The sequence below is a fragment of the Pinus tabuliformis genome, chromosome J, assembly GCF_031772625.1.
Source record: "Pinus tabuliformis cultivar Carrire ecotype Pingquan chromosome J, CPIR1, whole genome shotgun sequence".
Lineage (NCBI taxonomy): Eukaryota > Viridiplantae > Streptophyta > Pinopsida > Pinales > Pinaceae > Pinus > Pinus tabuliformis.
In genome coordinates this window covers 1,018,058,645-1,018,069,985 of record NC_142295.1, presented here as the reverse complement: position 1 = coordinate 1,018,069,985, position 11,341 = coordinate 1,018,058,645, and the positions used below count along the sequence as shown (strand labels likewise).

General features: G+C 35.4%; 1 pseudogene; it reads left to right on the top strand.

Annotated features, from left to right (window-relative positions):
• Positions 1-3,113: 3,113 nt before the first annotated feature.
• Positions 3,114-5,928, top strand: LOC149230316 (replication factor C subunit 3 pseudogene; annotated as a pseudogene).
• Positions 5,929-11,341: the final 5,413 nt, after the last annotated feature.

The window sequence follows — 11,341 nt, the reverse complement described above, 5'->3', positions numbered from 1 at the left end:
AATCTTTATTTTAAAATTTTAAATAAAATATATTATATTAAAATTAATTAAATAATTTTTATTTATTCTTAAATAAATAAATAAATAATCCCCTCAATCGAATTCAAAACCATTACAATAGTATTCATCGTATCATTAATAAAAATTTGAATCCAAGTAAATCATCCCATTCAATTACTTAATAGAACTCTAATTAACCAATAACTTCCACGTACAAAATTTAAAAATGTTATAAATTTAAATATAATATTATAGGGAGAGATGTCTAATGTTGTGCAGGACCAGTAATTGATATAGTACTGGTCCCACCAAACCACCAGAAATTGAGACTTTTGCAACCAATATTTAAACAAAGATAAATAACATTAAGTATACATAAGTATTAATTTATGTCCAAAATTTCCCAAAACATTGACTAGGCCCACAACTGCCCATAAATAGTATCTTAATACTTAAGAGTGCAAACCATATTGACCCAATTAGAAAACAGATAAAACCATAAATGCTTCCAAAATGGTCTATTCCAAAAGTACAAAGTAGCAGTCACTTCAACCCCCACTCATCAGAACTGAAGCTTTGTATCCCAAATAAATATCCATACCTGCACATAATAAAGTGAATGTATGTCAGCCATAACTATTGTGTTGTTCAACAACTAAACCCCCTATGTTCAATAAATGACACCCAACCCAATAACATTTAAACCCACTTTGTTCAATAAATGACACCCAACCCAATAACTTCAATAAATGACACCCAACTCATTCTACTTCTCATTAAAAAAAATCAAAGCACATGGGTCAACAAATAAAAAATTCCCAACCATTAGATCACATCAAATTAAATCCAAACCACACATTCAAAATGAAGCCATTGCAATCCATGTCCATCCTTACCACCAATTAAATTCAAGTGCCAAAAACTATAAAAGAAGTTCAACCACTGTTGAAGTTGCATGTTATGCTTTCAAACTATTCAGCAACCTTGAAGACAAAACATCACAGAACAGTTTCCAGTATATCCAGGTTAGTTATATCAATTACAACACATTTTTCTTATAGTTCCGTTTTCATTTATCACAGTTCTTACAGTTTTAGTTCTTACAGATTCAATTTCACTTATAGTTTCAGTTTCATGAAAATCAACACATCGGCAAGAAAAGTTGATGTTTTAAAATTATTTCTACAAATATTATACCACTTTATTTCTGAAGCAGTAAACTACCATCTTATACCATTTTATTTTTGAAGCAGTAAAGTATTTTCTTCGTAATAGAAGTCAACCATGGTCACAAGTTTCCACGACAATGAAATTTTATACATCTTATCAATTAAAAGGACTAGACGTAGTGAAGGAGCCTTAGCCTCCATTCACTTAACACAATAATGGTAGCACCTTAAGTTTCAGTTTCATGAAAATCAACACACAACCTACAGTTCTATTTCACAATTCACCTATTTCTATGTTCAAACTTACAGACGTAATTTAATTTCAATTTAGTGTAAGTAAAGTATTGATTTTATTTGCTTGGTGTGCCCGGCAAGAATACAAATCTTATACTGCTTTATTTCTGAAGCAGTAAACTATCATCTTATACCGTTTTATTTATGAAGCAATAAACTATTTTCTTCGTAATAGAAGTAAACCATGGTCACAAGTTGCCACGAAAACGAAATTTTATACATCTTATCCATTAAAACAACTGGACATAGTGAAGGATCCTTAGCCTCCATTCACTTAACACAATAATGGTAGCACCTTAGGTATTGCAGCAGAAGTTTGGTTTCTTGGACATTTCTCTAGTGACATGAAGGCTAAAATAGCAACTTATCATAAGACATCATGCAAAAATATGTAGGAACATGATGATCAACTCAATTGAAATTTGTTTAACCATAATTTCACAAGGCAATTTCTTTCTGAGAATCATTTTTAACAAAAGCTTAATGAAATTTTATAATAAGAAACAAAAACTATGGCCCAATTGGAAGATAAGCATATATTTATTTTCCTTGTGTTGGCTGTAATATAGATCAGAAGCTTCAGATGAGTTGCTTAATTAGTGGTCAACTATTGCAATACAACTTTCGGTGTTGGAACCGAAAAACTTGTATGAGGCCACCAATAAACATCATCAAGACTAATGGTAGCATAAACAAGACCTGTAAAATAAATTGAAGAAAAAGTTGAAAGGAGATAAGGAAAAGGGGGTTTAGATCATTCTTGAAATATGATAAGAAAATAAACAAAACAATGTAAAAGGAATAAAATAACATAAACAAATGAACAAGAAGTAGTGGAAGGGCCCTATTGGAAGGTTGTTGTACACAAGGGGAAACCTATCAAAATGAAGGACCACAAAGAAGGCACAACCAACCTCAAACTATTGAAATGTGGCAAATTGCACCCTCATTACTCCTATTCACTTGATCTAATTTGATATATGAGGTCAATAATTACTCAAAACATTACAAAATGATAATATGTTTTCCTGATTTAAGAAAAAGGCATGGCCCCTCTTATATATGTAGACAAGATGCAAATAAGAGTTGTAGTTGAAATGAATGTTTACATGACTATAAACTTCAACAATAAGTGACATGAGGAAAAAAATTGTTATGGTGGCAAGGTTGTGATCAAGAGTGCTTCAGGGGGTCTCAAGTTGGAGCCTTGGTCAATTTAAATACCATGCTTGGTTTGGCCAATGATAACTCCTTGACAGCCAGAGATCCATTTCTAGAGAAGTGCATCCTTATAGAAAACAACAAAACAACAAAACAATATTTTAAGTAGTCAAACCGAACAAGAGCTCTGTTGGGAAATGCATTCAATACAGTCATGGTATTTTAAGTGTAAAGACAAGTTATCAAAACAACATTCACTGATAATTTTGAAGACATACAACAAAATGATTCTGTATATTTGATTTTTCAAGGATACTAACATACATGTTAATAATTTCCTGTAATAAAGCAGAAGTATTTTTGCCTTGTATGAAAGCATAATTTACAAATATTCTTATCTAAATGCATGCAATAATTTTACAGGTTGTTGCATCTATGGAAAAAGGTAGTTATGTTGTTCGTACAAGGAGAATTAGCAGGAGAGTGACAATGGGTGTGCAACTGCGATCCACATCGTCTGATGAGGACAGGACAGGTGATGTCAATGTCAACAATGCCCTAAGGAACATTGTTGAGGATGACCATGCGACTAAAGCTGATGTTAACACAGCATCAACCACAAAACCACCGTCAACAAAAATCGAAGGGGCAAGTTCAACTAAAATGATCAGTGCTATAAGAGGATGGACAAAAGAAGAAATGTTAGTTGCAATTGACGACATAGAGTTTAATGGATACTCAGTTCAGGCATCTGCAAAAAACATGGTATTCCTCCCTCATTAATACATTATTGGATAAATGGACTGACTCATACAAAACGTAGAGGGCCTCTTACAGTTATGATTGAGGAGGAGGAGGCCGAGGTGGTTGAGTGGTGTAAAGAGATGGCCCAATTGGGACATGGGATAGAGTTGATACAACTCAAATCCATAGTTGCTCAAATCTGTCAAGGGAGGCCAAACCCATTCAAAGATGGTTTTCATGGTAAATCATGGTGGTTTGGGTTTAAAAAAAGGCATCCAGAACTTGTATTGCATACTGCTGAGGGCCTTGAAAGAGATAGAGCAATAAATTTTCACCTTGCAGTTGTGCAAAAGTTCTATGACACACTTTCTAGTGCTTACGATAAACATTCTTATGCAGCAAACCATATGTGGAACTGAGATGAAACAGGTTTGCAGGCAGGGAGGAATTGTGGCATGTGGGTAATTGCCAAGAGAGGGAGCCGAAATGTGCCAGTAGGGAGTGGATAACTATTTTATGTTGTTTCAATTCAATTGGTACTTCAATCCTAGGATTTAATCTATTCAAAGGTAAAAATCAACTGAAAAACTATATACAGAACTGTGAACCAGGTGTATGCATGGCTGCACATCGCCATGCATGGATGATTAAAGAACTATTTTTAAGTTGGCTTTTTCACTTTGTTGCATCGGTACTAGGTGGCGTCTCGCCTAATAATAGAGACCTATTGATATTAGATGGCCATGGGAGCCACATGGTTGTACAAACAATTGAGGAAGAAAACAATTTAGGCATCGACCTATAAGGGTGATTTTAGGGGCGAATGTTTTCCCTTTGGCGAAATTAAGGGGTTTTAAATTTTTAGTGGGCGAATATTTTGTATCATAGTACATTTTTACAAATCACCTCAAATAGCCCACCTTATTTTAAGGGAGAGGGTAAAAAAGGTAAATTTAGCCCTTGAAATTAGGAGTTACAACCTTCCATTCGCCCATTTTCAAGAATAGGTTTTATTTAAGTGAATCCACTCGCCCATTTTCAAAAATAGGTTTTATTTAAGTGAATCCTATGGGCCAAAGGCCCAAATACCATATTTATAAAAGAGGTATGGTAAATTAATAAAAATATAAATAAATGAGAGGTATGGTAAATAAATAAAACATTTTTTATATTTACTCCATAAGTCACCTTATATACATGCAAGGGTGTAAACTGTTATCACTCAAGAAAAAATTTTAAATTTTTCACATCAGTTCGATTGTTTGTCAAAGGGTTGGTGTCAATTTTGGGTCTAGTCTTTTCATCTGGTTTTAGAGTCTAAATAGTTTAAATAGGAGTCTTGTTAAGAGTATTGTTGGTATGTATAAAGAGGTCAATTCTCTGTCTCAATCTATCATTGGTCTCACATCTCACATGGATATCATATGTCCAAACTCGTTTCAAAGCTGAAATTGTCTAGGTGATTTCGTAGCGCCTGTAATCATTTTAAAGTGGTTTCGCAGCACATAAATCCTTTTTATCAGTTTCGCAGCGCAACATGTTTTAAGTGATTTCGTAGCGCATAATTCATATTTTGTACTCGCTGCGCTACGAAATCGGGGATTTGTCCTAATCCGTAGCCAATCTAACACAGCTGTCATATCCATCAAAATCCATTATCAGTGATCAGCTTATACCCTTTTCCTGTCAATTCGACCGCTTATCCTTATCATTAGGTCATTAGGTGTCGTCATAAGCTCAGATTGCAAGTTTCAAAAGAAGATATAGAATCTGGAAGCCTCAAAGTTCATGTAGATGTGAGTTCATGTTCACACGTTGGTGGTCACAAATATGCTTAAAACCTTATAATATATGGTTCAAATGTTGATGGTGAAGTTACTGGTCACTGGTGTTTGCAGAGATCTTCCTTCTTTACGGTCCGCCTGGTACCGGGAAGACATCAACTGTGTTGGCTGTCGCACGCAAGCTTTATGGGAGTCAGTACCAGAACATGATCCTGGAGTTGAATGCTTCGGATGATCGGGGAATTGAAGTTGTTCGCAATCAAATTCAGGATTTTGCAAGCACTCAGAGTTTCAGTTTTGGTGCAAAGTCGAGTGTAAAACTAGTCTTGTTGGATGAGGCAGATGCCATGACAAAAGATGCTCAGTTTTCCTTGCGCAGGGTTATGGAGAAATACACAAAGAGCACAAGGTTTGCTCTCATCTGCAATTATGTCAATAAGATTATTCCAGCTTTGCAATCAAGGTGCACACGATTTCGGTTTGCTCCTCTTGATCCTGCCAATGTTACGGAGCGGCTACGACATGTCATAACTGAAGAAAGGCTTGATGTCACAGAGGATGGTTTGTCTGCAATAGTGAGGCTTAGCTGTGGTGACCTAAGAAAGGCTCTTAATATTTTGCAGTCTACACAGATGGCTTCTCCTCATGTAACTGAAGAAGTTGTCTACCTGTGCACGGGGAATCCAATGCCCAAGGATATTGAACAAATATCATTCTGGTTGTTAAATGAGTCGTTTACAAATGCAAGTTCAGTCAATATTATCAGAGGATGCTAAAATTGGGATATTACTTGAATATCTCGAAATTAGTTTTAATGATGCAACAGTTTTGAAAAAATAATCGACTACAATGTCCTGTATCCCCGCTTCTCCTGAAAGTCTTGCATCAAATCACTCTTTTTATTTGGAAAGCAAGTCTTCGATTACATGGGATTGCATTGTCCAAGGTTCTGACATTTGTATTATTGTGCTCCATAGGTTACAATTATGTGAAATAGAGGATGCCGTTGAAGATATGCTCCAAGGCCTGAAGCTAGTTATGGCTGTTAAAAAAACAATCATTATCCCTCTCAAGCAAAAAGATCAAAGCATTCAAATAGTGGATTGCTAAAGGTTGGTGCTGTTAAGTTTAGTATTCGTGAGATTATTGCTGAAAATTGAAGAGGAGCCAATTCAAGGTTGGTTTGATGAACATTACCGACTCATGAAAAATGAAGTCTGTGAACTTTCTGTATGGTTAAGGTTTCTAGATGAGGCTTTAAAAGATGGCTCCAGTTATTCTGGTATTCCTAACCTCAAAGAATGTCATAACCAACGAAAAGCAGAAAAAATATCTTGAAAGACACAGGGATAGATTTATCTGATCATGTGGCCATTAGAAGATTGTGGGAAAAGCTTCATGAACAATCTTTTCGATCCTATTACAGGGCTTGCCAAAAGATAGTTAATTGTGAAGAGTCTGGAGCTTGGTGGAAGAGTTTCCAGGCTGGTTTTAAGCCAAGTGTGAGAAGAAGCTCCCTTTTGTCTCTTCGTGCTTCAAATTTGGATGTAACATTGACAAAGATGTCAGGCTCATTGTTGTTACTTGCTTTAGTGAAACCACTAGAATAACGGCACCTGAAGCACCATATAATGATGATTTAATAAGGGAAATATTTCAGTTAATTGTTGGAAGCTTTCAGGGACTAGATCAAATGAATAGTCACACATTTGGAAGGAGGGTAACAACTTTAGAAACTGTCGCAAAAGTCAGGTCATGCATTGTAACGCTGGACCTTCAGTGTGATAATCTCATCCTCGACATGTTTCAAACAGATGCTGGAGGAGAGGTAAAGGCATTTGTTGGAAGAGTGGATACAGTATACAAAGTAACCATTGAAGTTTTCTTGCCACGAAGATTTGGTGATCTGGACCGTGATCTATGTTTGCATTGGGGTCTATATCTGTCAAATTCTTCAAGATTGGTAGTTCTGGATGCTGCTAGTGTACCTAATGGTACGACATCTGTGACTGTAAATAAACAGAAATTTATGAAAACTCCATTCCAGCAAGATCCTACAGGTTCCCATACCCTGGACTTAGCATTTGATTCAAGCCAAGCACCTTTATTTCTTACATTTGTATTAAAGAGTTCCAATGATCTTTGGGTCAGGACTCATTTGGGTAAGAATTTTTGTCTGCCTGTTGGTTTTGGTCGAGGAAAACCAGATCCTCTTGGATTTTCAATGGGCAGGGATGGATCTGTCAACTTTGCTTTATATTCAAGGAGTGCAGAGAATGTTGTCTTATGCCTCTACAATGCCACAAGCACTGATACTTCTTTAGAGATGGACTTGGATCCTTATATGAACCGGACTGGAGATAGTTTTTTGTTTCATTTAAGGAGATGGGAGAACATTACCAGGTCCCAGAGTTGCAATTAAGGAAATGCATCAGCTCCTCAACCTTTTTGACTCTAACGACAGATGTTTTTATTTTTGAAACTTCAAGTTCAGGGGAATTTAAAGTGGTTACAGAATGGATTCAAGAAGAGTGGCAATTCAGAGAACTTTTCTTCTTTAAAACTGTCTTCACAAAATCATACATCAGTAGTGGGAACTACAAGGTGCTATGAATGTAAATAATTGGGTCATTCTACTCAGTCTTGTACAAAACATAGTCCTGCAGAAGCTGAGAGTAACCGTTCCCGTGTTTCTACTCGTATATCTCCTACAAGAAGCTCAAAAGAATTCACAAATTGAACACTCCAGAGGAGATTGCATTTCCAGGTAGCATTACAGAATGTAAAAACAGTCAAGGTTCAGGGAAAAACAACTGAATTTTGACTCTGATATAAGAGACCATGTCCAATGGGCAGGGAGTGATTCACCTAGGCAGGTTTCTGGAATTTGGGAAATGTCATATGCTGACCACAAGTTTACTCTCAAAGGGCACCACAAACAGGTGGAGGAAACATATATTCAAAACCAACTCTAGACTTTTGTTCTAAAGTGATCACATTTACTACAGTTCAAAATATGTCAAAACAGCTTAAAAGAGTTTTTTCCCTTACACATAAAGGAGGTGGACAACACATCAAGGACGTGGCCATCTGTTACATTTTGGATAATCAAAGATAAAGGACATGCTTCTTTGGATTCGAAAATTGTAAGGCAAACTAAAGACCGATGAGCAAGGGTAGTTTCCTATGTTTCAGGACAATGGAAAAGATACAGCATCCAAGGTCAACAGGGAGCATTAAACATCCATCATAGCCACCGCCAGAAGGGAACCAGATGTCAGAGAACGAGGAGAAACCATCATGCATATAATATGGAGTTAGAGTCATAGTAGATTTAGAACTCTTAAAAAGCTCTAGTCAGCACTTTATTGTATTTATTAGTTAGTTAAATAGTTGATAGGTGTCATTAGAGGTAGTTATCGAATTCCCCTCATGCTGGAGGAGGAATTTCGATCAGATAGAATAAGAATTCTATATATAGCTGAAACAGCAATGTAATGAGGGTTGGAAAATTTTATGACACAGCTTGTATTTGGCTTATGTGAACACTCATTTCAGTAATATAATTTCAATTTTACTTCTCAGGATTCATGAAGGATTTCTATGTTCAGAATGTGTGATTTTATCCTTCCCTTAATGTTTTTTACAGTTGTGTAGATGTATAATCACTCAGAATTCACTGATTGTGCTCTGATTTCCTGTATGCATCTATAAACTGTGGTTCCATATGTGTTATGTTCTGAACTTCAAATGCAGAATGCCCTGACTGCCATGTAAGATTAAGTTCACTGTTACCTTGAAGTGTTAGTGACTCCATAGGCCCAATGGAAACTTGTTTAATATATTTCCAGCATTCATTTTTGTCACAGTTATTTCACAAAGAGTTAGCCATCTTATCTTAATCAAAATCATAAACCCCTCTAGAGAGAGCCCTCTCAGGTTGAGGAGGCTAAGCCTCAGCCTAAAGTAGGTTTGAAATAGTTACTTGAAGTCTTCCTGGTCAGCAGCCTTCCAGGGCCTGATTTTGAGATAACATAAACAAATAAAAATATAAGTAAAGTGGAGGTATGGTAAATAAATAAAACGTCTTTTTATACTTACTCAAAAGGTATGGTAAATAAATTAAAAGATAAATAAACTAGACGTATGGTAAATAAATAAAACCTCTTTTTATATTTAGTCCATAACCCTCTTTCTATTTATGAAGGCTCAAGAAAGAGGTTTTATTTAAGTGAATCCTATAGGCCAAATACCATATTTGTAAGAGAGGTATGGTAAATTAATAAAAATATAAATAAACGAGAGGTATGGTAAACAAATAAAACATTTTTTTATATTTACTCCATAAGTCACCTTATATTTACGAACACTCAAAAAATGCGTTATATTTAGGTGAAACCTATGGGCAAAATACTATGGGACAAATACCATGGACTACATTGTTATTAATACCATGCAAGAAAACTTTATTAACCCTAATATTAGTATTAATAAAAACAAAAATGGCACATGATATTGACCCATGGTATTCACCAAAATGGCACATGGTATTGACCAATGGTATTCACCAAAATGGCACATGGTATTGACCCATGGTATTCACCAAAATGGCACATGGTATTGACCAATGGTATTCACCAAAATGGCACATGGTATTGACCCATGGTATTCACCTGGAATGTAGCCTATTTAAATGGGGGAATTAAACCAGCATATATCCATCTTTACTCTGGATCTACTAACCCCCGAGAGGTATCAAATATCGTGATATGAAAACTAACATAGAGTGAAAAAATATTTGATCCCTCTTGGGGCTTGGTGGATAAGAGTAAAAATGGATGTTGTAATTTAATGTAGGTTAAACATTTTAGCTGGTTAAAATAAAAAATAAAATAAAAATCAACTATTAATTTTATTAATTTTTATAAATTACTAATAGTAATTTAAGCTCCAGGTTTATGATAACCCATGGTAATACCATGGTATTCATGTGAGCATAGACTATTTAAAAGTGAAATTCTATCATCTTAGATCCATCTTAATTCTGGGTCTACCAAGTGCTCAGAGGGATAAATAGATTTCATCCCTCTAAGAGTGATAGATGTGGAGTTAAGATGGATATAGGTTGGTTTTTATGATAATGAAGATATTAAATAGACTTAGGAAATTATATTGTAAAAACATCTTAAGGTGAATGGTTAAAGCATAGACATTGGACAAGTATATTTGTATACTTCTGTTTTAAACTAAAACAAATCCTGGGCTAAAAGGAATGGATTGATTGCACTAGTCATCCTTCGATAACATTACAATATATGCTGGAGTAAACAGAGTGTAATTTGGGTAATTTTTCTAACTGCAAACAGGAACATACTTGTGTATTGGCAGGGTGGTTACGAGGTCCCTAGAAGTGATGAATTTGAATTTTTCTTGGTTTTATATATAGTATTAGGTTTTTTCTCATGCTTTCTCTGAATGACACGGGTGAATTTTATCCTACACCCACTAGGTTATCGATATGTAATTTTGGTAATTTTGATTTCAAAAGATATTTTAAAGAAATGCAATGATTTCATTTGTGTATTCAATAAAAACAAGATTTTATAATTGAGTAAATTATTCGCCATGCCTGGTGAGAGATTCGCCAAAAAATTATATATACATATTATATTATTGATAAAATCGCCTTCCATTTTTTCTATATACCATGGAGATTCGCCCATTTATTATACATATAAATTTAGGGGGGTTCTTAAAATTTTCCCTGTCGACCTATTGACATTACCCGCTCATACCACTCACAGACTGCAACCCCTTGATGTTAGTGTGTTTGGCCCTTTCAAGAACTCTTTTAGGTTGGAGTGTGCTGCATGGATGGCAAAGAATCCAGGGGTTGAGGTGAAAAGGTTTTAGCTAGCAGATCTTGTAAGTAAAGCTTTTAAAAGGGCTTTGACACCATCAAATATCAAGGCTGGCTTTAGGAGGACAGGAATTTGGCCACTGAACTATGCATGATACTAGTTGTAGCCAAGTGTTTCATGTGGATGGTCAGGAAGAAGGGAATGCCCAAACAGGTGTTGAAGTGCAAGAAGTAGATGACCAATATGATGTTATTGCAACTAGTAATATGATTTCCCTCTCTCAAGGACACTTATATGATGAAGATGATGAAACTATATATGAAACATA